Source organism: Balaenoptera borealis, assembly GCF_965194805.1.
Source record: "Balaenoptera borealis genome assembly, chromosome: 4".
NCBI classification, from domain to species: Eukaryota; Metazoa; Chordata; class Mammalia; order Artiodactyla; family Balaenopteridae; genus Balaenoptera; species Balaenoptera borealis.
The window spans coordinates 59,202,539-59,230,122 of NC_138861.1; the positions used below are offsets into that span (position 1 = coordinate 59,202,539).

General features: G+C 42.5%; 1 long non-coding RNA gene across 1 annotated transcript in view; it reads right to left on the reverse strand.

Annotated features, from left to right (window-relative positions):
• Positions 1–277: 277 nt before the first annotated feature.
• The window catches only part of LOC309627970, a 749,424-nt gene continuing 722,117 nt past the window's right edge, over positions 278–27,584 (reverse strand). Inside the window, exon 2 of the long non-coding RNA XR_014244073.1 lies at positions 278–2,635. This is a non-coding gene — a long non-coding RNA (uncharacterized lncRNA). The remainder of the gene's footprint in view (positions 2,636–27,584) is intronic.

Here is a 27,584-nt window from a genome sequence, read left to right on the forward strand (position 1 = left end):
ACCCCACTTGATCATGGTGTATGATCCTTTTAATGTGTTGTTGGATTCTGTTTGCTAGTATTTTGTTCAGGATTTTTGCATCCATGTTCATCAGGGATATTGGTCTATAATTTTGTTTTTTGTGTGATATCTTTTTCTGGTTTTGATATCAGGGTGATGGTGGCTTTGTAGAATGAATTTGGGAGGGTTTCTCCCACTGCAAGTTTTTGGAAGAGTTTGAGAAGGATGGGTGTTAGCTCTTCTCTAAATGTTTGATAGAATTCCCCTGTGAAGCCAACTGGTCCTGATATCAGGGTGATGGTGGCTTTGTAGAATGAATTTGGGAGGGTTTCTCCCACTGCAAGTTTTTGGAAGAGTTTGAGAAGGATGGGTGTTAGCTCTTCTCTAAATGTTTGATAGAATTCCCCTGTGAAGCCATCTGGTCCTGGACTTTTGTTTGTTGGAAGATTTTAAATTACAGTTTCAATTTCATTACTTGTGATAGGCCTGTTTATATTTTCTAATTCTTCCTGGTTCGGTCTTGGAAAATTGTACATTTCCAAGAATTTGTCCAATTCTTTGTGGTTGTCCATTTTGTTGGCATATAGTTGTTTGTAGGAGTCTCTTATAATCCTTTGTATTTCTGCAGTGTCAGCTGTGATTTCTCCTTTTTCATTTCTAATTTTATTGATTTGCATCCTCTCTCTTTTTTTCTTGATGAGTCTGGCTAAAGGTTTATCAATTTTGTTTATCTTCCCAAAGAACCAGCTTTTAGTTTTATTGATCTTTGTTGTTGTTTTCTTCATTTCTATTTCATTTATTTTTGCTCTGACCTTTATGATTTCTTTCCTTCACTGACTTTGGGTTTTCTTTGGTCTTCTTTCTCTAGCTGTTTTAAGTGTAGGGTTGGAAAATTTATTTGAGATTTTTCTTGTTTCTTGAGGTGAGATTTAATTGCTATAAACTTCCCTCTTAGAACTGCTTTGGCTACATCCCATAGGTTTTGGGTCATCGTGTTTTCATTGTCATTTGTTTCTATGTATTTTTTTATTTCTTCTTTGATTTCTTCAGTGATCTCTTGGTTATTTATTAGCACACTGTTTAGCCTCCATGAATTTGTGTTTTTTACAGTTTTGTTCTTGTCATTGATTTCCAATCTCAAAGCATTGTGGTGAGAAAAGATGCTTGATACGATCTCAATTTTCTTAAATTTTCCAAGGCTTGATTTGTGACCCAAGATGTGATCTATCCTGGAGACTGTTCCATGTGCACTTGAGAAGAAAGTGTATGCTGCCACTCTGGGGTGGAATGTTCTAGAAATACCAATTAGATCTATCTGGTCTATTTTGTCATTTAAAGCTTGTGTTTGCTTATTTATTTTCTGTTTGGATGATCTGTCCATTGGTGTAAGTGGGGTGTTAAAGTCCCCTACTATTATTGTGTTACTGTCGATTTCTCCTTTCATGGTTGTTAGCATTTGCCTTATGTATTGAGGTGCTCCTATGTTGGGTGCATAAACATTTATAATTGTTATATCTTCTTCTTGGATTGATCCTTTGATCATTATGTAGTGTCCCTCCTTATCTTTTGTAACATTCTTTATTTTAAAGTCTATTTTATCTCATAGGAGTATTGCTACTTCAGCTTTCTTTCGATTTCCATTTGCATGGAATATCTTTTTCCATCCCCTCACTTTCAGTCTGTATGTGTCCCTAGGTCTGAAGTGGGTCTCTTGTAGGCAGCATATGTATGGGTCTTGTTTTTGCATCCATTCAGCCAGTCAGTGTCTTTTGGTTGGGGCCTTTAATCCATTTACATCAAGGATATTATTGATATGTATGTTCCTCTTACCATTTTCTTAACTGTTTTGGGTTTGTTTTTGTGGGTCTTTTTCTTCTCTTGTGTTTCCCGCCTAGAGAAGTTTCTTTAGCATTTGTTGTAAAGCTGGTTTTGTGTTGTTGAATTTTCTTAGCTTTTGTTTGTCTGAAAAGCTTTTGACTTCTCCATCTAATTTGAATGAGATCCTTGCTTGGTAGAGTAATCTTGGTTTTTCTCTTTCATCATTTTAAGTATATCCTGCCACTCCCTTCTGGCCTGCAGAGTTTCCACTGAAAAATCAGCTGATAACCTTATGGGGATTCCTTTGTATGTTATTTTTTTTGTTTTTCCCTTGCTGCTTTTAATATTTTTTCTTTGAATTTAATTTTTGTTAGTTTGATTAATATGTGTCTTTGTTTTTTTTCCCTAGGGTTTATCCTGTATGGGGCTCTGTGTGCTTCCTGGACTTGGGTGACTATTTCCTTTCCATTGTTAGGGAAGTTTTCCACTATAATCTCTTCAAATATTTTCTCAGACCCTTTCTGTTTCTCTCTTTTTCTGGGACTCCTATAATTCAAATGTTGGTGCGTTTAGTGTTGTCCCAGAGTTCTCTGAGATTGTCTTCAATTCTTTTCATTCTTTTTTCTTTATTCTGCTCCTTGGCAGTTATTTCCACCATTTTGTCTTCTAGCTCACTTATTCGTTCTTCTGCCTCCGTTATTCTGTTATTGATTCCTTCTAGTGTATTTTTCATTTCAGTGATTGTGTTGTTCATCTCTGTTTGTTTGTTCTTTAGTTCTTCTAGATCTTTGTTAAACATTTCTTGTATTTTCTCAATCTGTGCTTGCATTCTATTTCCGAGATTCTGGATCATCTTTACTATCATTACTCTGAATTCTTTTTCAGGTAGATTGTCTATTTACTCTTCATTTATTTAGTCCTGTAGGTTTTTACCTTGCTCCTTCATCTGTGATGTATTTTTTTGATGTCTCATTTTATTTTTTTTAATGAGTGGGATTGTGTTCCGGTCTTCCTTGTTGTTTGACCTTAGGCTTCCAACACTGGAGTCTGTAGGCTATTGGGCAGAGCTGGGTCTTGGTGCTGAGATGAGGAACTCTGTGAGACCTCACTCTGATGAATATTCCCTGGGGTCTGAGGTTCTCTCTTAGTCCAGTGGCTCAGACTCGGAGCTCTCACCGCAGGAGCTTCCGCCCGACCGTGGGCTCGCGAATTAAGGTCCTGCAAGCTGTGTGGGGGCAGCAAAAAAAAAAAAAAAAAAAAAGAGAACAATAACAAGATAAAAAATAAAATTAGACTAGGAAACTAACAGATATGTTAGAAAGAATGTAAAAATAAAAATATAGATGAATCAACAACAAGAAGGTACATCAGTACCACAATAGTACAGAAGAGGAGGAGGGAAAAGAAAAAAAAAAAAAAAGGGCAGTGTAGGGGGGTAAGGCCTTGGCTGTGGATAGTGGGGCCTAAGCAAGGGCAAGGTTTGGGTGGTGGGCGGGGCCTCTGCTCAGGACCCACAGGGCTGGAAAAGGCCCCAGGGGCTGTGGGGGGTTGGGCTTAGGCTCAATGAACAGAGAGGCTCAGGCGTGCCCCCCACCCCTGGTCTCAGAGGGCAGGGGACCTCACCTGGGAGCCCAGCAGGCTTCCTGGGCTCGAGTGGGTGGGGCAATCACCCTCCACTCCTCTCTGGGAGGGCCCCTCCTGCCTGCCTCTCCTGATCTCCCCAGCCTCCCTCCCATGACCCCAGGACCCATGTGGCCTGGAGGGGGGTTTGGAGTGGGGGGGATCGGCCTGGGAGCTCAGCAGGCTCCCTGGGCCCAAGTGGGCAGGACAATCGCCCTCTGCTCCTTTCTTGCTCCTCCTGGAGGGCCCCTCCCACCTGCCTCTCCTGATCTCCCCACCTCAGGGGCACTGATCTTGTCTGGCTTCCACTTCTCCTCCCCCCTTGGTCCCCCTACATCCTACTGGTTCACTCTGGGGTTTCTCCCATCTCCTTGGGGGTCAGAGTCTCCCACCAGCAGCCAGCAGGAGCCCTAGTTGTGGGGAGACGTTAACTCCGTGTCTTCCCACACCGCCATCTTGACTCCTCCCCACTTGGAAAAGCTTTTAAGAGAGAATTTTCAGGGGAATTTGGAAATTGAGGGAGAGTAGAGCTGTGGGGAGGAAAGTAGGTATGAGGGGAAGGAAGATTTGAACCTGTGTTACTATGAGCAAGTATCCACTCCCTTCATATTTCAAAAAACACAGCTAAGAATGTGGGCTAACCTAGGATTGATGTCTGCTTGGTAGCCTGTGTCTCTTTTCAACACTGCTCTGAGGGTTTTGGCTTCAGTAGGGCACATTCTCATCACTGATAATAAGGGATAGGCACAGTATTTTCCCCACGCCATTTCCGACTGAAAAGCCAATCTAGATCCATGGGAAGGCTCTATGGAAATTATAAGATGGTGGTACCTCTGTGTCTCAGGTCATCTCAAGTTCCAAGATGGCATCTCAAGCTTCAAAACCTACATCCCCTTTCCAGCATGCAGGAGGGAAGAAAAGGGAAGAAGTAGAGGAGACCAAAGGCAGTGCTAATTGGTTTCCTAAGTATGAGTCTCAGTAGGCCTCATGATACATCTGCGCACATTCCACTAATCAGAATTTAGTCTTGTGGTCCATCTAGCTATTCGGGAGTCTTGAAATGTAGTCTTTAGTTTGGTTGGCCATGTACTTAGCTAAAGATTCTATTACTATGGAAGGAAGGAAAAATGGATATTGGGGGAACGAGAACAAGGAGCCTCTTCTACACCCATACCCTTCTCTATGAATGGCAGATGGACTAGCATTTTTATGTCTGTTTACTTTTGTCATTTGTTTAGCATGGAATGTCCTTTTCCCCCTCTTGCATCTCACCTATCTCCCTAATTCCTTTGTTGTCTACTGAATTTTTTTCTCACTGTGAAGATTAATTCAATGTCACTTCCTCAAAGGAGTCTTCTCGGACTCTACCAGTTAGAACTAACTTCTTCTGTGTTCCCTAGCCCCCTTTTCCTACTTTCATTATAGCAAACTGTTCATTCTGTTTCCCATTATCAGGAGTTGTTTAGTTTTTCCTTTAGGTTGCAAATTTCTTGAGAGCTGGATCCTGGATTTAGTCATCACCAAATCCATAGAGTGCCTACATGAAAGAGAAGTAAATTCACGTCTTGTTTAAGCCAGTGTAATTTTGTACTTCTAATCACTCACAGCCAAGTATAATCCTAACTAATGTAAGATCTTTCTCCCTTTCCTTTACAGAGTTGAACACCACTCTATTTCTGAACTGACGATTATACAGATACCATGTAAGAAGGGTTAATGATTGGAAGAAGATTGGGAAATAGTCTTATATTAGTGCTGTGTTCTCAGTTTTTAGTGTTAGAGGGGTTCGTAGGGTGTGGAGGAAGGAAGAAGGCTTTGTAACCTGACATATCTGATTTAAAATCTTGGTTGAGTGACTTATAGATGTGTGATCTCAGGTAACGAAATTATTCTCCCTAAGCCAGAGTTTCCCGATCTGTAAAATGGAAATGAAAGTACTTACTTTGCAGGGTTGTTTTGAGAATTAGGTAAAATGTCTGCAATAAGCCTGATACTTAGGGGATACTTGTTCCTGGGCATTATTATAATCATCATACTGCAGATTTGGAATGATTAAGGGAAAAGCTCTATGTTGCCCTACCTCAGAGCCACAAAGCTGATTACACATGGGTCAGGGGTTCTTGGAAAGAGATTTGCTACAGAAGGCAAGGAATGTTATTACTGGTAACAGAAATTGAGAGCATATCATTTATACCCCTGTAATTGAGATGAAATTTGGCATATTGATATCAACAATATTCATCTAACATCCATTTTAAAAGTCTCCAGATGAAAAACTTAGACACAAAGGACAAGCATTCACTGATGCTCTTAATAGTTATAGTAACATGTAAGGTAATAGTAAAAATGATGAAAGTGGCAATTCCACTGAAATGTGGGCTGAAGCATACTGTTAAACTGAATCCATAGTTAAAATAGCCTGGGTTTTTCATAGTTCTCTAAGGAGGAGCAGTTAAACCCCAGATTTTGTCTTTATTGACAGCAATATAGAAGTTATGTCTATCACAGACCAACAGCAATCAGTGGCACAGCTGTCAGAACTTCAAGGTCAGAATAAAAGAGTAGATGCTGTAATTTTAAGGAAAATTGGAGAAGTTTATGTGAAGACTTGGTTAAAAAATGGCTTGTGGATTCCCCAAAGTGTATGAGTAACTTTTTTGACTCTGTACCATGTTAAGTCTCCATGAAGTTTTTAGTATACACTGAGGCTAATACCTAACATGTATTTAGCACTTTCCAGTTTATTATATGATTTGACATATCTTAACTAATTTAGTTGTTGCATTCATTTTCCATTACTGCATAACAATATACTACAAACTTGACTGTTTAAAACAGCACACGTTTATTCTCTCAGTTTCTATGGGTCAGAAGTCTGGGCACAACTTAGCTGAGTTCTCTGCTGAGGGCCTCACAAGGGTGTAATTAAGGTGTCAGCTAGGCTGCATTCCCATCTGGAGGATCAACTGGGAAAAAACCTGATTTCAACTCATCCAGGTTATTGGCAGAATTACTTTCCTGTTGTTGTAGGACTGAGAGCCCTGGTTTCTTGCTGAGCCCTGAGCTACCAGACACTCAGCTCCTGGAGGCACATGGGCTTTCTCAACTTGCCCATTGACTTCACCAAATTGGCAAAGAGAGTTTCTAGAAAGAGTCTACTAGCAAGATGGAGTCTTATATAACATAATATAATCACAGAGCAACCTGTAATTTTCATCATATTCAATTGGTTAGAGGTAAATCACATGTCCTGCTCACACTCAAGGGGAGGGGATTAAACAAAGGCATGGACACCAGGAAGAAGGGATCATTGTGGGCCACCTGGAGTGTGTCAGTCACAATTATCAAGACAGTCTTTTGAGAAGGTTGGGTAGACGTTCTTACTTTTGTTATACGGATGAAGACACTGATATTCAATTAGAGAGGATACTGAAGATTACACAGTTAATAGAAGGTAAGATTAAACCCAGGATCCCTAAGTCCTAGTTCTATGCTCTAACCATCAGTGTCTGTCTTGTATACCTATGTATCTACCCATCCATCCAGTCATGTGTTCAATCATCCTAGTTCAATGTTCTTTTCACTACATCATGACACTTCTTGTATAAATGTGAGTAATATTCAGCAAACTCATATCTTTGAACCCAGCAGAATCACCTCTTTGTCACTATATTAGACAGGCTAGGTTAGAGTCTCCTGTGGTAAAAGATAGCTTCAAAATCTCAATTACTTAACACAACAAAGGTTTATTTCTTGCTCATATTATACATCCATTGCAGGTCATTTGGGTACTTCGCTCCACATTTTCTTACTTGAGGATCCAGGCTGATATAGTCACCATCGTGGATGTTGCCAATCCCCTCATTCCAGAGGAAAAAGAGAGCTCTGGTGAGTTTTACAATGGCAATGAGATGCACTGACCTGGAAGGGAAACATATAGTATTCGCTTAAAACTCAGTTCAGAACTAGTCAAATGGCTCTACCCAATCATAATAGGGCCAGAAAGTTCAATTCAATGCTATTCCCAGGAGTGAGGAGACTCGGAAATAATTGGCAGGTAACTGGTGAAATAATTATCACCATAGCCGTGAAAGTAGCCCACCACAAAATGATGCCCTGTCACCTTTGCATTGTTCATGGCTTTAGTCCCAAGTCCCTCACCTGACCTACCACTCTGCTTCTAGACCTGTTCCTGATAACCTCAGCTTTTAACTCCTGGCTTACTTATATCTTCAGAGCTGTATCTCTTCTAAAACCTAAGGTTTGCAACTGCTTCTCTTTACTGAACAAACCTTGGGTCTGCTTACCCGGCTGCAGTGAAGCCAATCTACTGATACTAGGTTGTGGTGAAGGAAAGTGCAGCGTTTATTGCAGAGCACCAAGCAAGGAGTCCAGGCAGCTAATGCTCAAAAGACCTGAGCCCTCCCGCCCCATGGCTTTCAGGGAAAGCTTTTTAAAGACAGAGTGAGGGAGGCTGGTTGTGGGGTATGTGATCAGCTCGTGGACATTCTTCTGATTGGTTAGTGGTGAGGTAATCGGGAGTCAGCTTCATCAACCTCCTGGTTCCGGCCAGTCTGGGGTCTATGTGCTTGGGGGCAGCATACAGTTAGCTTCTTCCACCTAGCGGGGGTTTCAGTGTCTGAAAAACAGCTCAAAGGACGTGGGTCAGAATATTACCTGTAGCCCTTGAGGAGAAACTTGATGGCCAAATTGTTATTATTTTGTTTTGCTTGACTGTTTCCCTTTGTTTCTGCATTTTCTCCCTTCTCTGATTAAATTAATTCTTTGGAACTAGGGGAAGGCCTAAGAGACTAAAGTATTTCTACAAACAGGAGGCAGGTGGAGGACATGGTGGGGGGGTGGCCTCTCCCAGGAATGCCCCATAGGGTCCTGCTCAGTTACTCTTCTCCCAGTCTGGTTTCTACTTTTCTTCTTGATTACAATTTTTTCTTTGTATTCTTAAATGACATTGTTTTCAGCCATTCTAGGTAGACAATTCACCAAATCTTGCTCACTCCTGGGACCCTAAACCCAGACCCAGACCTTATAAACTAATGCCTCTGTGAAGTTGAGCAAGTCATTGATAATACCATGATGAATGCCACGTGGGTAGAAAAATATGATTATACACTTAAGTATTCCCTTGAGTGTCTTTCTTCAGAGATACTGTAGGCACTGATCTAAATTCAATTAACAAGCGTCACAAAAAAAGGAAACATCAATGGAAAAAATGGATCAAAGGATTAGACATGACTAAACCCAGCAGGAAAGTGGAGCTGACCATTCTTAAGGTGAATAATTATCTGAAGAAAGGTGAACAACAACAATACAACCCGTCAGTTGCACACCCATTTTGGCTCCATGTGATAGCTGCAACAAGTGAGCTAAAATATGAATGCCACAGCAAACCATCTCAGAAGAATATTGTATTAGTACAACATTCTCAGTGCGGGCCTGCACTGCTAGAACGAGGTATTAAAGAATAAAGAAGCAGTTGCATGTTCACAGCAGAAGGAATATTTTTCACCCCACAACTATATTCTGTTTCATCATTTTAAGTATTTCTGTCAATTTACGGACTAAATTGTACTCAGCTTTGTTGTGTGTAAAATTTCATCGCCACCATAGCACAGTAAAGAAACTTGCTTGAAAACAAGGAAAGTGGTGGATTAGGAGAGGCAAATTCTGGGAAATATCTTCTTTATTAGTAAAACTCACAACCTCTAAGATTTAACCCTAAATAGAGTATTTGCTGGTCAGGAGGTGACTGGATCAAGTAAGCCTCCTTCTGTCTCTGAGAAGCTCCCATTTTGATTCTTGTGACCATAGTCAGGCCATGCAGCCCTTCGGTTTCTGCAGCTCTTCTGGTTCAGCTTTTAGGTTCTGATTCATACCTAAGCAAAAGCCCCTTCCTTTGATTTCCTCCAGCATAGCCAAAGTAGTCTGGAACTTATTAAAAACTTTAAAAGAGCAAAGAGATACATAAACCTTTATAAGTTATCTTATATGCAGAGGTTTCTGATCTTTTCCACAGTTTGCTCATTGCTAGGGCTTGTCAGCCCTGTCACCTTGCACTCTCTGTCTTGCTGTTTTCTTCTGAGTTTCCCCCAAAACAGACCCTGAAACATGGCTTCATTTGGGAGGTTATCCCAGGAAGCACATTGAGGGAGTGAAGAAGTGAGGCTGACAGGAGAGGTAAGCCAAGAGAGTTAATGAATGGGTTGCTGTACGGGGACCCTCTGAGACAGCATAGAGCACACCCCAGAAATGTCCTACTGAGGGGAGCAGAAGATGGGATATTGATCCGCCAGCTCCCATCCCTCACTGTTGAGAGTTGGTCCTGGGGGTGTTAACTCTCCAGCATTTCCAGCCTCCCCTGCCTGTGTGCTAGACACACTCCCAGAGAAAGCCTTCAGCAGACAGGTGGAGGTGTTTGATGAAGAAAGCCATCAGGAGAGTGAACTCTCCACCGGAGCTGCAGGAGACCTCCAGCATGGGCCCAGGGAATATGGGCGGGGCATCAACAGCATCAGCTTCAAGGAGCCCTAATGGGTGTGAGCACAACTTCACAGTCTCCTCACCAAGGTCGCTCGCTGCCCTGCTCCTGGTTTCTCTCTGAGCCGTCTTACTTCTCTATCTCAAAAGAACTAGCCTCTTGCAATTGTAGTTTTCAATGAATGGTGTGTGTACACACACACACACCCCTCACATTTATTTTTTTTAAATTTTTTTAACATCTCTATTGAAGTATAATTGCTTTACAATGGTGTGTTAGTTTCTGCTTTATAACAAAGTGAATCAGTTATACATATACATATGTTCCCATATCTCTTCCCTCTTGCATCTCCCTCCCTCCCACCCTCCCCATCCCACCCCTCTAGGTGGTCACAAAGCACCGAGCTGATCTCCCTGTGCTATGTGGCTGCTTCCCACTAGCTATCTATTTCACATTTGGTAGTGTATATATGTCCATGACACTCTCTCACTCTGTCACATCTCACCCTTCCCCCTCCCCATATCCTCAAGTCCATTCTTTAGTAGGTCTGTGTCTTTATTCCCATCTTGCCACTAGGTTCTTCATGACCTTTTTTTTTTTCCCTTAGATTCCATATATATGTGTTAGCATACTGTATTTATTTTTCTCTTTCTGACTTACTTCACTCTGTATGACAGACTCTAACTCCATCCACCTCATTACAAATACCTCCATTTCATTTCTTTTTATGGCTGAGTAATATTCCATTGTATATATGTGCCACATCTTCTATATCCATTCATCTGTTGATGGACACTTAGGTTGCTTCCATGTCCTGGCTATTGTAAATAGAGCTGCAATGAACATTTTGGTACATGACTCTTCTTAAATTATGGTTTTCTCAGGGTATATGCCCAGTAGTGGGATTGCTGGGTCATATGGTAGTTCTATTTTTAGTTTTTTAAGGAACCTCCATACTGTTCTCCATAGTGGCTGTATCAATTTACATTCCCACCAACAGTGCAAGAGAGTTCCCTTTTCTCCACACCCTCTCCAGCATTTACTGTTTCTAGACTTTTTGATGATGGCCATTCTGACCTGTGTGAGATGATACCTCATTGTAGTTTTGATTTGCATTTCTCTAATGATTAAGGATGTTGAGCATTCTTTCATGTGTCTGTTGGCCATCTGTATATCTTCTTTGGAGAAATGTCTATTTAGGTCTTCTGCCCATTTTTGGATTGGGTTGTTTGTTTTTTTGTTATTGAGCTGCATGAGCCGCTTGTAAATCTTGGAGATTAATCCTTTGTCAGTTGCTTCATTTGCAAATATTTTCTCCCACTCTGAGGGTTGTCTTTTGGTCTTGTTTATGGTTTCCTTTGCTTTGCAAAAGCTTTGAAGTTTCACTAGGTCCCATTTGTTTATTTGTGTTTTTATTTCCATTTCTCTAGGAGCTGGGTCAAAAAGGATCTTGCTGCGATTTATGTCATAGAGTGTTCTGCCTATGTTTTCCTCTAAGAGTTTGATAGTGTCTGGCTTTACACTTAGGTCTTTAATCCATTTTGAGTTTATTTTTGTGCATGGTGTCAGGGAGTGTTCTAATTTCATACTTTTACATGTACCTGTCCAATTTTCCCAGCACCACTTATTGAAGAGACTGTCTTTTCTCCACTGTATATGCTTGCCTCCTTTATCAAAGATAAGGTGACCATATGTGCGTGGGTTTATCTCTGGGCTTTCTATCCTGTTCCATTGATCTATATTTCTGTTTTTGTGCCAGTACCAAACTGTCTTGATTACTGTAGCTTTGTAATATAGTCTGAAGTCAGGGAGCCTGAATCCCCCAGCTCCATTTTTCGTTCTCAAGATTGCTTTGGCTATTCGGGGTCTTTTGTGTCTCCATACAAATTGTGAAATTTTTTGTTCTAGTTTTGTGAAAAATGCCTGTGGTAGTTTGATAGAGATTGCATTGAATCTGTAGATTGCTTTGGGTAGTAGAGTCATTTTCACAATGTTGATTCTTCCAATCCAGGAACATGGTATATCTCTCCATCTATTTGTATCATCTTTAATTTCTTTCATCAGTGTCCTATAATTTTCTGCATACAGGTCTTTTGTCTCCTTAGGTAGGTTTATTCCTAGATATTTTCTTCTTTTTGTTGCAATGGTAAATGGGAGTGTTTTCTTAATTTCACTTTCAGATTTTTCATCATTAGTATATAGGAATGCAAGAGATTTCTGTGCATTAATTTTGTATCCTGCTACTTTACCAAATTCATTGATTAGCTCTAATAGTTTTCTGGTGGCAGTTTTAGGATTCTCTATGTATAGTATCATGTCATCTGCAAACAGTGACAGCTTTACTTCTTCTTTTCTGATTTGTATTCCTTTTATTTCTTTTTCTTCTCTGATTGCTGTGGCTAACACTTCCAAAACTATGTTGAATAATAGTGGTGAGAGTGGGCAACCTTGTCTTGTTCCTGATCTTAGTGGAAATGGTTTCAGTTTTTCATCATTGAGGACAATGTTGGCTGTGGGTTTGTCATATATGGCCTTTATTATGTTGAGGAAAGTTCCCTCTATGCCTACTTTCTGCAGGGCTTTTATCATAAATGGGTGTTGAATTTTGTCAAAAGCTTTCTCTGCATCTATTGAGATGATCATATGGTTTTTCTCCTTCAATTTGTTAATATGATGTATCACGTTCATTGATTTGTGTATATTGAAGAATCCTTGCATTCCTGGAATAAAACCCACTTGATCATGGTGTATAATCCTTTTAATGTGCTGTTGGATTCTTTTTGTTAGTATTTTGTTGAGGATTTTTGCATCTATGTTCATCAGTGATATTGGCCTTTAGTTTTCTTTCTTTGTGACATCTTTGTCTGGTTTTGGTATCAGGGTGATGGTGGCCTCGTAGAATGAGTTGGGGAGTGTTCCTCCCTCTGCAATATTTTGGAAGAGTTTGAGAAGGATAGGTGTTAGCTCTTCTCTAAATGTTTGATAGAATTCGCCTGTGAAGCCATCTGGTCCTGGGATTTTGTTTGTTGGAAGATTTTTAATCACAGTTTCAATTTCAGTGCTTGTGATTGGTCTGTTCATATTTTCTATTTCTTCCTGGTTCAGTCTCGGTAGGTTGTGCATTTCTAAGAATCTGTCCATTTCTTCCAAGTTGTCCATTTTATTTGCATAGAGTTACTTGTAGTAATCTCTCATGATCATTTGTATTTCTGCAGTGTCAGTGGTTACTTCTCCTTTTTCATTTCTAATTCTATTGATTTGAGTCTTCTCCCTTTTTCTCTTGATGAGTCTGGCTAATGGTTTATCAATTTTGTTTATCTTCTCGAAGAACCAGCTTTTAGTTTCATTGATTTTTGCTATTGTCTCCTTCATTTCTTTTTCATTTATTTCTGATCTGATCTTTATGATTTCTTTCCTTCTTCTAGCTTTGGGGTTTTTTTGCTCTTCTTTCTCTAATTGCTTTAGGTGCAAGGTTAGGTTGTTTATTCGAGATGTTTCCTGTTTCTTGAGGTAGGCTTGTATTGCTATAAACTTCCCTCTTAGCACTGCTTTTGCTGCATCCCATAGGTTTTGGGTCGTCGTGTCTCCATTGTCATTTGTTTCTAGGAATTTTTTTTTTTTTCACGTCTTTAATCCTTTATTATTATGAAATATATAACACAGAAAAGTACATAAACATATGTACAGTTTAATGGATAAATATAAAGCAAATATGTAAGCAACCACCATCTAGGTCAAGAAATAAATTAGCAGCACTCTAGAAGCAACCATCCTCAGTACAAAATTCACTTACTATTAATTCAACATTAATCTTTTGAATTCACTGGAACATAAATTTTCCACAATTGCTTTAGACACAGGAATTGAAAATGAATACAGTTTGTTTTTTAGCAGATTTAAAGTAGCAAGGTATTTGCTTTAGATAACCAATTTCCACTTGTCAGAACATGATATTCTTTCAAAGGAAGTGAACATCACGGTGAAGGTACTGACACCCTCAGAGAGAGAAATCAAAGTGAGCTGTATTGTTATTAATTTTTTTTTACTATGGGGACATCATTCAGATTTGAATTCCTTCATCAAATGGAGATGCCACCATCAGCCTAAATTAAACAACTTAGAGCACATTATGATATATTCTCAAAAGAAGATAATTCCTTTCCATATTCGAGAGTTGAGTTAGACTTAGCTATGAGCAACAAGGAATCCAAAATTACAGTGGCTTACCAAAATAGCAGATTACTTTCTCTCACATGTAAAAATCTGGCGGTAGTCTCTCCTGGGCTGATATGCCTGTCCACGGTGCCAGGAAACCAGGCTGCTACTTTCTGCTCTGTCATCCTTAGCATGTGGCTTCCACTTCATAGTTCAAGATGGCTATTCAAGCTCCGGCCATCACATTCATGTTGTGCCAGAGGAAGGAGAGAGGGAGAATAGCCCCTTCTCTTTAAGGATTTCCTGGAAGTTCCTTGCATGGCTTCTGCGTATTTCCTATTCGACAGACGTTGGGCACATGACCACATCAAGCTACAGGGAAGTGAGGAAATACAGTCTTCTTCTGGACAGAGATGGGTCCCACTACAAACCAAGGGTTCTACACCTGGCAAGCAGTCAACACTGAGACAAGCTTGGAGCCGTGCCGATGGAGTCATATGTCCCTCCTGGGCTGGGCTGCAAGGACGGAGACCTGCTCGTGTGCGCCAAGGGGGCTCCCTGCTGCCGTCCGTTTACTGCAGTGGCTTCTAAGACGCCGACGGCCCAGGGGCGCGCCCTGCCCCCCTCAGGCTGCCGCGCAGGCCCCGGGTCCTGCTCCGAAGAGCGGGCCTCCGGGGCAGCTCGCGTCCCCGCGCGCGGAGCGGGCACCTGGGCCAGCGTCCGCCCGCCGCCCAACCAGGGGCTTCCCGGCCGGAGCCCGCTCTAGGTATTTTTTGATTTCCCCTTTGATTTCTTCAGTGATCACTTTGTTATTAAGTAGTGTATTGTGTAGCCTCCATGTGTTTGTATTTTTTACAGATTTTTTCCTGTAATTGATATTTAGTCTCATAGCATTGTGGTCAGAAAAGATACTTGATACGATTTCAATTTTCTTAAATTTACCAAGGCTTGATTTGTGACCCAAGATATGATCTATCCTGGAGAATGTTCCATGAGCACTTGAGAAAAATGTGTATTCTGTTGTTTTTGGGTGGAATGTCCTATAAATATCAATTAAGTCCATCTTGTTTAATGTATCATTTAAAGCTTGTGTTTCCTTATTTATTTTCATTTTGGATGATCTGTCCATTGGTGAAAGTGGGGTGTTAAAGTCCCCTACTATGATTGTGTTACTGTCGATTTCCCCTTTTATGGCTGTTAGTATTTGCCTTATGTATTGAGGTGCTCCTATGTTGTGTGCATAAATATTTACAATTGTTATACCTTCCTCTTGGATCGATCCCTTGATCATTATATAGTGTCCTTCTTTGTCTCTTGTAATAGTCTTTATTTTAAAGTCTATTTTGTCTGATATGAGAATTGCTACTCCAGCTTTCTTTTGATTTCCATTTGCATGGAATATCTTTTTCCATCCCCTCACTTTCAGTCTGTATGTGTCCCTAGGTCTGAAGTGGGTCTCTTGTAGACAGCATATATACGGGTCTTGTTTTTGTATCCATTCAGCCAGTCTGTGTCTTTTGGTGGGAGCATTTAATCCATTTACATTTAAGGTAATTATTGATATGTATGTTCCTATTCCCATTTTCTTAAATATTTTGGGTTTGTTACTGTAGGTGTTTTCCTTCTCTTGTGTTTCTTGCCTAGAGAAGTTCCTTTAGCATTTGGTGTAAAGCTGGTTTGGTGGTGCTGAACTCTCTCAGCTTTTGCTTGTCTGTAAAGGTTTTAATTTCTCCATCAAATCTGAATGAGATCCTTGCTGGGTAGGGTAACCTTGGTTGTAGGTTTTTCTCCTTCATCACTTTAAGTATATCCTGCCACTCCCTTCTGGCTTGCAGAGTTTCTGCTGAAAAATCAGCTGTTAACCTTATGGGGATTCCCTTGTGTGTTATTTGTTGTTTTTCCCTTGCTGCTTTTAATATGTTTTCTTTATATTTAATTTTTGATAGTTTGATTAATATGTGTCTTGGCGTGTTTCTCCTTGGATTTATCCTGTATGGGACTCTCTGTGGTTTCAGGACTTGATTAACTATTTCCTTTCCCATATTATGGAAGTTTTCAACTATAATCTCTTCAAATATTTTCTCAGTCCCTTTCTTTTTCTCCTCTTCTTCTGGGACCCCTATAATTTGAATGTTGGTGCGTTTAATGTTGTCCCAGAGGTCTCTGAGACTGTCCTCAGTTCTTTTCATTCTTTTTTCTTTATTCTGCTCTGCAGTAGTTATTTCCACTATTTTATCTTCCAGGTCACTTATCCGTTCTTCTGCCTCAGTTATTCTGCTATTGATCCCATCTAGAGTATTTTAAATTTCATTTATTGTGTTTTTCATTGTTGCTTGGTTCCTCTTTAGTTCTTCTACATCCTTGTTAAATGTTTCTTGCATTTTGTCTATTCTATTTCCAAGATTTTGGATCGTCTTTACTATCATTATTCTGAATTCTTTTTCAGGTAGACTGCCTATTTCCTCTTCATTTGTTAGGTCTGGTGGGAATTCCCACCCTTTCCCTGCTCCTTCACCTGCTGTGTGTTTTTTTGTCTTCTCATTTTGCTTATCTTACTGTGTTTGGGGTCTCCTTTTCACAGGCTGCAGGTTCGTAGTTCCCGTTGTTTTTGGTATCTGTCCCCAGTGGGTAAGGTTGGTTCAGTGGGTTGTGTAGGCTTCCTGGTGGAGGGGACTAGTGCCTGTGTTCTGGTGGATGAGGTTGGATCTTGTCTTTCTGGTGGGCACGTCCACGTCTGGTGGTGTGTTTTGGGGTGTCTGTGGCCTTATTATGATTTTAGGCAGCCTCTCTGCTAATGGATGGGGCTGTGTTCCTGTCTTGCTAGTTGTTTGGCATAGGGTGTCCAGCACTGTAGCTTGCTGGTCGTTGAGTGAAGCTGGGTCTTGATGTTGAGATGGAGATCTCTGAGAGATTTTCGCCATTTGGTATTACGTGGAGCTGGGAGGTCTCTTGTGGACCAGTGTCCTGAAGTTGGCTCTCCCACCTCAGAGGCACAGCCCTGATGCCTGGCTGGAGCACCAAGAGACTTTCATCCACACAGCTCAGAATATAAGGGAGAAAAAAATAGAAAGAAAGAAAGAAAGAGGATAAAATAAAATAAAATAAAGCTATTATAATAAAAAATAAGAAAGAAAGTATTAAGAATAAATGTATTCAGAAAATGTTTTTTTAATTTTTAAAAATAGATTTATTAATTTTTTATAATAAAAAATAAGAAAAAAATTATTAAGAAAAAAATTTATTAAGAAAAAAAATTTTTTAATTGTTTAAAATAAAAAATATGAAAAAACTTATTAAAAATTTTTTTTAATTTCTAAAAATAGAAAATAAGGAAAAAATTATTAAGAAAACATTTATTAGGATTAAAAAAATTTTTAAGTAAAAAAAAAAACAAACAAAAAAACGGACGGACCTAACCCTAGGACTAATGTTGAAAGCAAAGCTATACAGGCAAAATCTCACCCAGAAGCATACACATATACACTCACAAAAAAAGGAAAAGGGGAAAAATTAATATATCCTGTTCCCAAAGTCCACCTCTTGAATTTGGGATGATTCATTGTCTATTCAGGTATTCAACAGATGCAGGCACATCAAGTTGTTTGTGGAGCTTTAATCCGCTGCTTCTGAGGCTGCTGGGAGAGATTTCCTTTTCTCTTCTTTGTTCGTACAGCTCCTGGGGTTCAGCTTTGGATTTGGACCCGCCTCTGCATGTAGGTCGCCTGAGGGCGTCTGTTCCCCGCCCAGACAGGACGGGGTTAAAGGAGCAGCTGCTTCGCGGGCTCTGGCTCACCCAGGCCGGGGGGAGGGAGGGGTACGGAGGAGGCGGGGCGAGCCTGCGGCGTCAGAGGCCGGCGTGACGTTGCACCCGCCTGAGGCACGCCGTGCGTTCTCCCGGGGTAGTTGTCCCCGGATTACGGGAGCCTGGCCGTGGCGGGCTGCACAGGCTCCCGGGAGGGGCGCTGTGGAGAGTGACCTGTGCTCACACACAGGCTTCTTGGTGGCGGCAGCAGCAGCCTTAGCGTCTCCTGCCCGTCTCTGGGGTCCGCGCTGATCGCCGCGGCTCGCACCCATCTCTGGAGTTCGTTTAGGCGGTGTTCTGAATCCCCTCTCCTTGCGCGCCGCGAAACAAAGAGGCAAGAAAAAGTCTCTTGCCTCTTCGGCGGCTGCAGACTTTTTCCTGGACTCCCTCCCAGCCAGCTGTGGTGCGCTAACCCCTTCAGGCTGTGTTCACGCCACCAATCCCCGTCCTCTCCCTGGGATCCGACCGAAGCCCGAGCCTCAGCTCCCAGCCCCCGCCCGCCCCGGCGGGTGAGCAGACAAGCCTCTCGGGATGGTGAGTGCTGCTCGGCGCCAAGCCTCTGTGCGGGAATCTCTCCGTTTTTCCCTCTGCGCCCCTGTTGCTGTGGGATCTGCGCTGAAAGCCGTGGCTCGTGCCCGCCTCTGGGGTCCGCGCTGATAGCCGTGGCTCGCACCCGTCTCTGGAGTTCGTTTAGGCGGTGTTCTGAATCCCCTCTCCTTGCGCGCCGTGAAACAAAGAGGCAAGAAAAAGTCTCTTGCCTCTTCCGCAGCTGCAGACTTTTTCCCGGACTCCCTCCCGGCTAGCACCGAAGCCCGAGCCTCAGCTCCCAGCCCCCGCCCACCCCGGCGGCTGAGCAGACAAGCCTCTCGGGCTGGTGAGTGCTACTCAGCACCGATCCTCTGTGCGGGAATCTCTCCGCTTTGCCCTCCGCACCCCTGTGGCTGTGCTCTCCTCCGCGACTTCGAAGCTCCCCCCCTCCGCCACCCACAGTCTCCGCCCGCGAAGGGGCTTCCTAGTGTGTGGAAACCTTTCCTCCTTCACAGCTCCCTCCCACTGGTGCAGGTCCCGTCCCTATTCTTTTGTCTCTGTTATTTCTTTTTTCTTTTGCCCTACCCAAGTACGTGGGGATTTTCTTGCCTTTTGGGAGGTCTGACGTCCTCTGCCAGCGTTCAGTGGGTGTTCTGTAGGAGCAGTTCCACGTGTAGATGTATTTCTACTGTATCTGTGGGAAGGAAGGTGATCTCCGCGTCTTACTCTTCCGCCATCTTCCTGACCATCCTCCCCTCACATTTTGTAGAAGTAGTTTATACGACACTCAAGGTTTTATTTATTTATTTATTTATTTATTTATTTATTTATGTATTTATTTATTTATTTATTTATTTTTGGCTGTGTTGGGTCTTCGTTTCTGTGCTAGGGCTTTCTCTAGTTGCGGCGAGCGGGGGCCACTCTTCATCGCCGTGCGCGGGCCTCTCACTATTGCGGCCTCTCTTGTTGCGGAGCACAGGCTCCAGACGCGCAGGCTCAGTAGTTGTGGCTCACGGGCTTAGTTGCTCCGTGGCATGTGGGTTATTCCCAGACCAGGGCTCGAACCCGTGTCCCCTGCATTTGCAGGCAGATTTTCAACCACTGCACCACCAGGGAAGCCCTCAAAGTTATTTTTAAAAAATTTATTTAATTTATTTTTATTTTTGGCTGCTTTGGGTCTTCATTGCTGCACGCGGGCTTTCTCTAGTTGCGGCGAGCGAGGGCTACTCTTCGTTGTGGTGCGCAGGCTTCTCATGGCGGTGACTTCTCTTGTTGCAGAGCACGGGCTCTAGGCGTGTAGGCTTCAGTAATTGCGGCATACGGGCTCAGTAGTTGTGGCTCTCGGGCTCTAGAGCACAGGCTCAGTAGTTTTGGTGCACAGGCTTAGTTGCTCCGCGGCATGTGGGATCTTTCCAGACCAGGGCTCGAACCCACGTCGCCTGCGTTGGCAGGCGGATTCTTAACCACTGCACCACCAGGGAAGCCCGACACTCAAGATTTTAGTTTCTTATAATTTCCCATTTTCCCTGCTGCTAGAAAGCGTCTTTGATATGCTATAGTGAGGAAATTTACTCCTGCAAATACTGCTACAGCTGGTTACATTCTTAAAAATTCACTACAAATGAAACTGTAATGATAAAATGTCTGTAACACAGAAGCTTTTTCCTTGTAATGTGGTTGCCAATTTCCTCACACTATGGGCGTGTGTATAAAGTAAACATAAACTGATCTGATGGCTCTTGTCAGTCCTCTGCCCTACTGGGTAATGGGTGAGAACTTAATTTTAGGTCTGTATGATACACTCAGGCTGATCTTATAATTTAAACAGTCTCTTTAGATTAGCTCAGTCTCTCTGGATGATTTAGGACTATGGATTTTTTTCATCAATCTGTTCCTGTCCAAGATGAGACCGCGAGGGTGGCTTCATAGTGTTGGTGGTTCAGGGCAGTCCTTGGTGTGCTCTGGCTGGCAGCCGCCGAGAAGTGGTTGGTCTGATCCCATCTCTGCGCATCCTGTTAGTTTCTACTTCTGATGTCATCCATTTTTTTAATTAGCTTTGTTGGGTCCTTCCAGCTGTCAGTCCTAGCCAGTACCTGGCCCAGACCATTCACCCTGTAGCCTTCAGGCCAGGGTCACTGTTTCTTTGTCATAGTGATCTCCTTGGCAGGCTGGCCAGTTGAAACCACCAGTACTACCCTCCATGGAGCATATGGGAACTTTTGGGCACCTTCCACGCCACCTGGAAGCTGGAAGAGAGCTGCAGGAGACAGGCCCTCCCTTTGTATATCACACCTTCCTGCCTGTTTTATACTCTTCAATACTCACCTGAGATGTCTCTATGGAGGATAATAGACAAGCAAAAATAGAATCTCCAAGACGATAAAACCAGGGGCATGGAGGACAGTAGGCAAGAAAATTCTTTTCAGAGAGTAGAACAAGGAGGCTGCTAGACTAGCTGAATGTCAAGAGTCAAGGCTCTCCTGAGAAACAGAATCAATAGAATATATAGTGATGTATAGAAAGAGGCTTATTATGAAGGATTGGCCCACGTGATTATGGAGACTGAGAAGACCCACAGTATGCCATCTGCAAGCTGGGGTGTAGTTCCTGTCCAAATCCAAAAGCGTGAGAACTAGGGGAGCCAATAGTGTTAAGTCCCAGTCTGAGTCCAAAAGCCCAAGAACCAGGGAAGCTGATGTTTAAAGAATTCCTCCAAGTCCGAAGTTCTGAGAACTAGGAACACCAGTGACCGAGGGCAGGAGACGATGGATGTCCAAGCCCAAGCAGGGAGCAAAGTCACCGTTCCTCCACCTTTTTGTTCTATTCAGGCCCCCAACATATTGGGTGATGCCCACTTGCTTTGGTGAGGGTGATCTTCTTTGCTTTGTCTACTGATTCAAATGCTAATCTCTTCCAGAAACATCCTCACAGACACATCCAAAAATTATAGTTTCCCAGCTACCTGGGAATCTCTTAGTCCAGTCAAGTTGATATAAAATTAACCATCACACTAACCAAAAAATTACTCCACTGCCAAGGCAGGGCTTACAGTTGCTATCTTACTTTATGACACTGTGCACTGTGTATGTTGGGGGCAGCTAACTTGATTCTTAGTTTGGAGGTTGCCAGCCTACGAGGGGCTGCATTTAGACCTGATTGGGAAGACTGCATGGCGCTCAGAGATCCTGGAGTCTGAGCTGGATGCTAACTTGATCAGTATTTGTGGTTACTGTATCTCCCTTGGGTACTCAGGTACTCAAGGATCTTTGGATAGTCAAGGGAAGTCTGACAGATATTGCTAATGTCCTCCCATTGTTACTGTGCCTATATAATTTATGGTCTAAAATGGGACCCTTCTGAGGACGAAAGGGGGCTCTCAAAACAATTAACATTTTGCAATTCTAATTAATTAAAATTATTACCAATCAAATCAACAGTTGTAGATTTATCCCAAACATTAAATGCCTGTAGCAAGAGAATTCAGACCACTCCCTGCACACGCCACGTCAAGACTAAGTCTCCATTTCTGCACACTTATTTCATGTGCACCCACCCGATCATTTCCCACTGGCTCCATTAACCGATGACCTAGAGGCTTTGTATACCTCACGGCCTGTGACGCAGGTTGCAACACACCTGGCTGATCCATCAGGTGGCTGGCGGGGACAGTAGCACCGACTACTTTGCCCACTGTTTCTGGAGATCAGGAGGAGTTGGCTTTTGAACATGCTTTTGTCTGAACACACTGTTTTATCAATGGGTTCCCTGCATCTGGGCTCTTGCAGGGAGGTGTTAGCTCTGTTGCATCTGCAAAGGATGAAGAAGAGAGAAATGGGTTATTGCTAGCTGTTTTCTGGATCTCACCATGTGTTCATGTGAGACTTCACATGCATCTCACATACTACTGGACAGGTCCCTGGTACAGAAATGAAAAATGGAACTCTTCCAAACCCTTCCTGGCTTATTTTAATACAATGTTTGATGATAATTAAATTTCATAAAAAAAGGAAATTTCCAGGACAAATGGTAAACTGTTAGGGACATAGGGATAGTGGGCAATGGATGACATCTGGAACACTCCCAGGCCAACCAGGATATATGGTCAGACTACCTGAAATCCATTCTCTCCTCATTCTTTAGCAATAGGTTCCTCGCTTTTTAGCTGAATACATGGCCACCCAGGAAGAATTCTTTCTAGTGGGGCGGCAACTGAGCCATCTAGTTTCCAGGTGTAGAGTGGCAGTGGCGACAGTGGTGTCATCCGGGGTCCAATGCACAGGTACTAGCTGTGGCATCCAGTATTCGGCAATGGATTTCCAGCATGATTTTAGCTGTGGTGTTGGTGTCCCTCCTGTTTTCTGAGCCTTATTCTCTGGTTTTCCTGGTAATTCTGTTAGCTTTCTAATATTATTTCAATAAATGTCTTTCTCCTCAAATCAATTTCTGTTCTGTTCAAATAAGAGCATTGACTAATTTAGGAAGCAGATCCATCCTAAATAACATTTTTTTTTTTTGGTGGATTAAAAATTGTCCCTAACCTTCTTTAAGTCCAGTATATGAACATTTGCTGTTTTTGTCCCTTTAGCATCCACGCCCCTTTGGCATGTAACCCAGGCTTGGCCAGTCACGCATAGCACTCCATTCTCTGGCCATAGAGGTTTGCAGACATTGGACACCTGTCTGGACACCTGTCAGGCCAACTAAAGCCTTTCCCAAGAATTAAGAATTCCACCCATGAAACTGGGAGCGATGAACTCATGCTCTCTCTCTCTCTTCATGGACCATGAGCTGCATGGAGTCTAGAGTGTTGGCCGCAATGTCTCTGCCAGACTGATAAAGCCTGTCTATGGAGTAAGGCTCTTTTAGTTTTTTTTTTTTTTTAACATCTTTATTGGAGTATAATTCTTTTACAATGGTGTGTTAGTTTCTGCTGTATAACAAAGTGAATCAGCTATATGTATACATATATCCCCTTATCTCCTTCCTCTTGCGTCTCCCTCCCACCCTCCCTATCCCACCCCTCTAGGTGGTCACAAAGCACCCAGCTGGTCTCCCTGTGCTATGTGGCTGCTTCCCACTAGCTATCTATTTTACATTTGGTAGTGTATATATGTCAATGCTACTCTCTCATTTTGTCCCAGCTTACCCTTCCCCCTCCCCTTGTCTTCAAGCCCATTCTCTACATCTGTGTCTTTATTCCTGTCCTGCCCCTAGGTTCTTCAGAACCACTTTTTTTTTTTTTTTAGATTCCATATATATGTGTTAGCATACGGTATTTGTTTTTCTCTTTCTGACTTACTTCACTCTGTATGGCAGTTTCTAGACCCATCCACGTCTCTACAAATGACCTTATTTCATTTCTTTTTATGGTTGAGTAATATTCCATTGTATATATGTGTCACATCTTCTTTATCCATTCATCCATTGATGGACACTTAGGTTGCTTCCATGTCCTGGCTATTGTAAATAGAGCTGCAGTGAACATTGTGGTGCATGACTCTTTTTGAATTATGGTTTTCTCAGGGTATATGCCCAGTAGTGGGATTGCTGGGTCATATGGTAGTTCTATTTATAGTTTTTTAAGGAACCTCCATACTGTTCTCCATAGTGGCTGTATCAATTTACATTCCCACCAACAGTGCAAGAGAGTTCCCTTTTCTCCACACCCTCTCCAGCATTTATTGTTTGTAGATTTTTTGATGATGGCCATTCTGACTGGTGTGAGCTGATACCTCACTGTAGTTTTGATTTGCATTTCTCTAATGATTAATGATGTTGAGCAGCCTATATATGTAGATTAGTGGTTGCTTAGGGCTGGCAAGGAGGATTAGTGATAAGAGATGACATGTAAAGGGTACAGGGTTTTGGTTTGTTTTTTGTTTTTTTTTTTGAGATGATTAATATGTTCTAAAATTGATTATGGAGATGGTTGCACATATCTGTGAATATACTAAAAACCATTTACATTTTACATGGGTGAATCATATGGTATGTGAGTTATATCTCACATGGAAAGACCACATTTGGTTTATCCATTCTAGTGTCGATGGACATTTGGGTTGTTCTCACCTTTTGGCTACTATGAATACTGCTGCTATAAATATTCATGCACAAGCTTTTGTGTGGACAAATGTTTCCATTTCTCATGGGTATACACCCAGGAGTGGAATTGCTGGCTCACATGGTAACTCTATGTTGAATCATTTGAGGAACTGCCAGCCAGTTTTTTTTCCCAGTGGCTGCATCATATTTACTTTCCCACCTGCAGTGCGTGGGGGTCCTAGTTTCTCCATATCGTCACCAATACTCATTATTATCCGCCACTTTTGATTTCAGCCATGCTAGTGGGTCTGAAGTTGTATCTCATTGTGGTTTTGATTTGTATTTTCCTAATGACTAGTGGTGTTGAGCATATTTTTTTGTGTTTACTGGCTATTTGCATAACTTCCTTGGAGAAATGTCTATTGAGATCCTTTGTCCATTTTAAAACTGGGATATAATTTTTTTATTATTATTGAGTTGTAAGAGTTCTTTATATATTCTATTACAAGTCACTTATCAGATATATGATTTACAAATATTTTCTCCCATTCTGTGGGTTGATCTTTTGCTTTTGATGCTTTTTTGCTGCTTTTTGTTTTCCAGGTCTGATTAGCATAATTAAGCAGAAGAGGTCCTAATATCCTTTGTTTCATCTCTTTTTATGTATTTCTCTACCTTTGGAGTCTAGATTCAAGCAGAGGCCTTTTGATCAAAAAGTACTTAATCATTTTTCTAATCCAAGAAAAGCATGAAACCTATAGAGCAAACTTTGGAATAAAAGGAACCTCATCCTAGCCTGGTGCCTGGTGCTTTGCATAGGCCTTCTAGACTAGGAAGGGACACAATAGGGGAAAAAAAAAAGGCCATTTCTCAGTATCCTTCACATTTTGTCTTCACAACATGAATACAAATTTGTTTGGAAATTCCCAGGATATTCAAACCACTTGTATATTAAGTGATAGTTGTGAAACATCTGGATCGTTACCGGATTAGATTGGACAATCACCACTTGATAGCATGAGGGACAAGGAAGAGGAAATTAACAGACTTCTGGATAAAACCCCAGGATAAAGGAGTAACTTCAACAGCTTTGTCAAGTATATCTACCCAATTCAACAATTTATAATGCAATTCAATAAACAGATTTTGAGCACTGGGAAGTGAGAGGCTCTGGTGGCTGATTTTGAGGTAGTGGTGGGGGTGGAATTGGGGCTGAGCACACAGGAAAGTCTGCCTTGGAGTCCACAGTTTATGACAAAGGAAGTGAGAAGAGAATGTAGGCAGCTACAGAGGAGGGGAGAATGTGATGAGGGCAATTAAAGAGGCACAAGACACAGAGTCGTATCAGTCGGAGAAATCCTACCCAGGTAGGGAATCAGGAGAAAGCTCCGGAAGTTCTGAAACGCTTCAGCATTTTGGCCGAGCCTTGAGGTGGTGTTGGGATTTCTAGAGATGGAGATGGAGAGGGAGAGCACTGCCAGCGTTTGTAGAGTCTGAAGGAGAGGATTGTGGGTTGGTTCGGCTAGAGTCCTGGGTGCCTACACGGGAGAGGCTGGAGGTGAGTTTGGGAAGCTGCCTGTCCCAGAACAAAAAGGGCTGTAAATGTTAAACGAGAACCCTTGCCCATAATTATTGAGACAACGAAGAGCCACTGAGTGGTTAGCAAGATGCATTTGGCAACAGGCTGCAGGATGAATGGAGAGAGCCTGGATATAGGGTGGCAGTGAAGACTTCTTCAGGGACAGTATGAGAGACCAGTGTGAAATCAGACTTTGGTTTAAAGGATAGCCCTTGAGGAATGACAGGCTGCCAAAACCCAGCACCGATGACTAGGACGTACTCCCTGGCTGAAGTTGCCACCCCTGTCATCAGCAAGGTGGCAGGTACAGAAGAAAAGATGACAGCAGATGGAAGACAGGCAGCATCCATTGTCCCTGAGCTCAAAACTAATCAAATGTATTAAGTCACACGGGAGCTTTACAATCAGGGCCTGGGCTTTGGAAGTGCCAGTTGGCAGACACAACAGGTGATGGAATAAAAGACTGCATACAGCTAGCTGTGCTGAAACAGTCACCTCCTGGGAGGACCTTTCCAGGGCAACGGGTTGGGGGGTGGTGGTGGGGAGAGGCAGGAGGTCCTTTTGCCACCTGAGCTGCCTACACATAACATCAAAGCTGCCGGAGTGGAACCCGGCAACTCCAGCAAACGGGATCTCTGTGAGAGGGCCGCAGGGCCAAGCCTTAACTTCTTCACCTGTAAAATGGCAGGCATTTTGAGGATTAAATTAAATAATTCACGTGCAGACTTGACAGAGGACCTTGGAACGTAGCAAGCTGTCGTTGTTCCCTAGGGCTGCTCCCGGGACGGTGTGCCTGTGGAGCTTGGGAGGACCCTTCATTTCAGAGCCCTGGGCTTCTGTCCCTTTAAGGTGTTGGGACACCTGGTTGTTTGGAGGTTGGAGCGCAGAGGCAGCCATGTGAATTGACTTGATGCCTCTACTTCCTGGTTCTGGCACTACAATTTCATGCAAATCGCTTTATCTATTGTGCGACTTCCCCTTCCCTTCCTGAGTCTGGCCTGACTCTTGTGTCTGCCCTATTTCCTGGCTTCCCTCTCTCTGCCATCAAGAAACTGCTGGCCCCTTGCTGAAGGCTCAGGGATCCGGCAACCTAATCTGGGACCCTGTCTGCTTTTGGTTGCTCATTAGGGGGGAAGAAGAAAGTAGAAAACATAACTGCATCACATTTTGGAAAGGCATGGAAACTCTAGGGAGGCAGGAAAACAGGAACTAAGTTTGTCAGGGGACTACTCAGGGCATTTGGGCTGCTTAGGTGCCAGGGTACTAGCCAGAGTCCTTCTTTCTTTCTCTTGCTCCCCTCCCTTCTACCTGCCATGGGATAAAGAATAAGACAGACCCTTGTCTTGCAGCAAACTCTAAGAGGGAGAAAGGCATGCACAAATGACCCCAATGGGGAAGGATGAGTATCCTAGAAGAGACTCAGAGGACGTGAGTTCAGAGTGGGGAGCAATGCTGATTGGAAGGGTTTCCAAAGGCTTCAAGGAGGAAGTGGCAATGAACTGGGTTCTGAAGGATTTGTAAGGTTTAGACATTTGAAATAAAGG